Genomic DNA, 4,861 nt, shown 5'->3' with positions numbered 1-4,861 from the left:
AATTTATTTAGACAAAACAGAATAGTATTTTAATATCGTCCATTTCTCGGTTTTTAGTAATCAATAATTGTCAAATTACTGGTATTGGAAAGAACTGCTATATTGTATGTGCTATATTTTGTATCGGACAGAATTTTAATATTGTCCAGAATTAACCGTTTTGATCAAAATACTAATGCAATATTAATATTCAACATGTATACATTATAGAAATATTATAATATATTTTTATTACAAAATAATAAAACTATACTATAATATTATCCATAATTTACTATCTATATTATACATAGATAATACATTATCTATATTATAGATAATGTTCTATCCATATTACATTAGATTTTTGTAATTCTCTGCTTACCGAGTCAATAAGCTCCATGGTCTCTGCAAACTCTGGGATGGTCTCTAGAGTGGACAGCACAGCACTGGCCTCAGCAGCCAGGAACTTGCTGGGAGAGACAGGAAGAGGCATCGTAGCAGGCTGGCCCTCCTCTAAACGACACAGCTCGACCCCTCTGCCCTCCACACTCTCTGTGGTGGTGGTATCATCGGGCAGGCTGTCCGTCCAGCTGGAGTAGCTCTCTGGATTCTGTATAGAACCAAACATTCATGTCAGTGAGGAGAGAGAGATTATGTAAAAAAAAAAAAAAGATCAAATCAATTAAGATAAAACTGCAGTGATGTGGAGTTAACACACATCTGAGCCAATAAACCTACACTACTTAACTTATAATATGTGAATTTCATATTACTTTGTGACCATATGCTAAATTATCTTGTAAACATTTATGATATTAACTGAACAAAGATTAAAAGCGATCTATTCTCTATGTAATGATACACTGCATTCTTACTGACAATGGACAAGGAAATGGTGAATAATTTAAAGCCAATTATTTTCACCTAACCTACTAAATGTATTTAGAACAAACAGAATGAACAAAGAAAAATATATTTATGAAATGCTAATATTTAATCATACAATACATGCCAACTTATTAAGTTAATAATATTATTTATAATAAAATATCTTATAATATGCAGGGAAAATATGTATAGTGAATATAATTTTGAGATAATATGATACATATATTACAAATAATAAATAAGTGCAAAAAAAAAAAAACATGCTTTCATGCCTCAAAGCTGTCACTTGCTGTAGTTTTAGCCACTAAAACCACAAAGGAGGGTGTGAGGCAGGGAGGCAGTGAAGGCGGGTAGGAGTTACTAAGAAGCACAGCTAGAAATTAGGGTATGGGGGAGTAAGATGGGGAATGAGGGAAGGCGATGAGACCTATAGAGCACTATTCTACGCGCACACACAGTGTTTCTTACACGAGGGCCCGACTGTCTTCTGACTTCACTCTCAGCTGACATTAGCAACAGCTCTAGCTCCTTAATTCTTTTCTCTTTGTCTGGGTCATCATGGCAAGGCTGTGAGGAAGAAGAACCAGGGGGAAGAGGCGGAAAGAGAGACCGAGACACAAACTTTACTGACAATTTCACGAGACTTTTATAAGGTCCTGAATTTCACCAAGCAAAACCACTCAGGATTCAGATGCCTTTAAGGTCTTTGATATTACCTTACATTAATGCCAATATGTTACAAAAGCTATTTTACAATCCATACAAAGTCGTAAAACTGCATTGGTGAAATTCACATAAGGAGCAGTTTAACACCACACCACACACATGCAGATTAAACAATTATACACAAACATATGAGATTGATTTTTTTTGTATTAATACAGACGACAAACAGACTTCAGAAAGCAGAAAGTTCAGAGATATAGAGAAGATTGAAGCATGCTGTGAGAACTGCACCATGGGACTTACCGACATAAAGCTAAAGATCTCGACACTGATAATTTCCGTAGACTGGGCACTTTGTTAACCATACGGATATCTGGGTGGCTGCCAATCAAAAACAATATAAAAGCTTGTATGTTAAATACTTCACATCTGATATTTATTAAATTAAGCATAAATAGAGCTTCAGTTGAAAATTATTGTTAGATTAATGAATGATATTAAAATTCCATAATATTTTGTCAAAATAAAATGCCAAAATCTAAAATCAATTATTTTAAATGCTACAAGTGAATTTAGGCATCACCTTGTTTTTGGTATTTTATTTTGAATTTATATAATTAATTATTAGAGTTTTTAAACATTAACATTAAATGAATTTAAGATGATAGCAAAGTAATCTAAATGTAAAAATAAGGGAAACTAGCATGCATAATTAATATTGACCGATAGCAATATATATATATATATATATATATATAAATAACTATAATCCCTAAATATAAACTATAATCTATAAAATTACTGGTAATAGATTTGACAGATTTTGACAGAAATAAGTATGACACATATAATACTGATGCAAACACAGCATCACTGTGAGTGTTATCACCTGTGATTGGCCACTCATGATCATTTGATTCTGGTCATGTTGATATTCCACAGTTGGACTGGATTTGGGTCGTTTCTTCTGGTCAGGGTCACTGCTGTAGCTCTTCCTGTTCTCCTGCAAGTAACCCTCATGTTCCACCTTCCTGCGCATGGTGGAGTTCCAATGATTCTTAATGGAGTTGTCTGTCCTATAAGAGTCCAGTCAGGTAAAGTTCATTATTTGACCTGCACAGACATTCTGGTATTCTTCTATATTCTGCATAGGTTTTGAGTTAAAATAGAGCTTTTTACCGTCCAGGAAGCAGTTTTGAGATCTCAGCCCACCGGTTGCCCAGACGTTTATGAGCTTCATAGATAATACGATCCTCTTCCTGGGTCCAGGAGGATTTCTTCACTTCTGGGTTGAGGTGATTGTGCCAGCGCTCGCGACACTGCTTGCCTATGCGGCCCTGTAAGTGCTTGGCAATCACTGACCACCGTTTGGGCCCATACTTGTGAACCAGCTCAATCACCTGTTGAGATGTAAAACAGATGATCAGAACACAAGTGACACTAAAGACTGGAGTAATTGATGCCAAATGCGGTCTTGGTGAGCATAAGAGGTTTCTTTCAAAAACATTTAAAAAAAAGTCTTACTGACCCCAAACTTTTGAACGGTAGTGTATGTCCAACCTCAAGATTATTAACATTATAAGCTGAATAGGGCAGAAAGTGACTTTTCATGTTTATAAGAGTGCCAGTTCTTCTGAAATTGCACTCTAAAACTCAAAATCAAGACTATGAGATCATCACACCCCGCCCAAATCCGTCATCTTTTGCCATTTATTCATCCATCTCTGTCTTCCTCTGAGGACACAGAACACCCGGCTCGTCTTACCCTCTGATCCTCCTCTTTTGTCCAGGGTCCTTTCACCAGCTCTGGGTTGAGCACCTTTTGCCAACGGTGCTGACATTGACCATCTGTCCTTGCCTGTCAAAGTGCAACAAAATCCCACATCAACACCTGCAGCAAGTACACATACACCTACAATAACATCTTTACTATCTCACAGGCCTGTCACTAATAATACAACATACATTCAACAATAGTTTTGCTGAAATTCAATCTAGCCTTTCCTTTGCAACAGTATTTTTCAGTCTAAAGATAGAACTTATTATGATGCTTTATAGTAAAATAGTATAGTATGGTACAGTATAGTAACATTTAATTTCATTTTAAATCCTTTAAAATATACTTTTAAAAACTGGCTCCTCTAGAAAGATTAATATGTATGTGAAATAATAAAAAAAAAATCACTTCACAGCTACACTAAAATATTCCAGCCACATTTTAAAAATGCTTTTAAAGTAATGACTAAGCATTTGATTCAGCAAGTTACTTACTGGGAAATAATTGGCGATTGATTTCCAAGCATCAGTTCCGTGTTGCTCAACAAGCTTCTTTAGCTTCTCATCCTGCGCACGAAAGAGATATCATGAGACTTTCCACCTCAGACACAACTAGTAGGCTGTGAGAGCAGAACTAACAGCACTTTGCAATTCCCCACCCTTTCCTGTTTCATCACAGAAACCTAAAACGTTTCCTATTATCCCATTTGAAACTTAAAATATCATAGACTGTCATTCAAAAGTTTGCAGTCAGTAAGATTTTTTAAATGTTCTGAAAGAAGAATCTGAAATGTTCTAACAAGAATTGTTAATGCTCTAACAATTAAGAATTGTTAATGCTCTAACAAGGCTGCATTTATTTGATAAAAAATACAGTAATATTTTTGTGGAAAGTGGAAACCATGATACATTTTTTTTATTCAGGATTCTTTGATAAAAGGAAAGTTCAAAAGAACAACATTTATTTAAAATAGTAATATTTTGTAACAAAATAAATGTCTTTACTGTCACTTTTGAGCTATTTAATGCATTCTAGCTGAATAGAAGTATTAATTTCTTAATATATAAATATTGCTATTATATGTCAAAGAATTAGAATTAAAATAGAAATGCATGCATATAATACCTCATCCCGGGACCATTTCATTTTGCACAGGGTCTTTTTGGAATTCTTGGGGTCTCTGCTGTCAGGGTCCGTAGAATGACGTTCATCATCCTCATCTTCACTGCAGCCATAAAACACAAACAAAGAATACAGAAAAGGAAGAGTCAAACACAGTTTTCTGTTTGTTCTAATTGGACAAACATTGTCTCACAGAAGCCATTACTCTCAAACGGTCTGTCTGACACAAACCGTTGAGCAGACAAGCATGATCACTCATCTGTAGATACAAGATGCAAACAGTTTAGAAAAGCAGCCAGTTCGTTAAACAGGACATGCCTGAGTGTAATTACTCTGCAAGATGGCAATGCAAGCTACAAAACTGAATTCAAGCATTATTCTAATTATTCCAGTGCATTAGTTTGCATTTTAATTTATTTGAATATT

General features: G+C 35.0%; 1 pseudogene; it reads right to left on the bottom strand.

Annotated features, from left to right (window-relative positions):
• Positions 1-337: 337 nt before the first annotated feature.
• On the bottom strand, positions 338-4,538 carry LOC107578791 (myb-related protein A-like; annotated as a pseudogene).
• Positions 4,539-4,861: the final 323 nt, after the last annotated feature.

This window comes from Sinocyclocheilus grahami, unplaced genomic scaffold, assembly GCF_001515645.1.
Source record: "Sinocyclocheilus grahami isolate Dianchi unplaced genomic scaffold, SAMN03320097.WGS_v1.1 scaffold11993.1, whole genome shotgun sequence".
NCBI lineage: Eukaryota > Metazoa > Chordata > Actinopteri > Cypriniformes > Cyprinidae > Sinocyclocheilus > Sinocyclocheilus grahami.
This window is presented reverse-complemented; position numbering and strand designations above follow the sequence as displayed.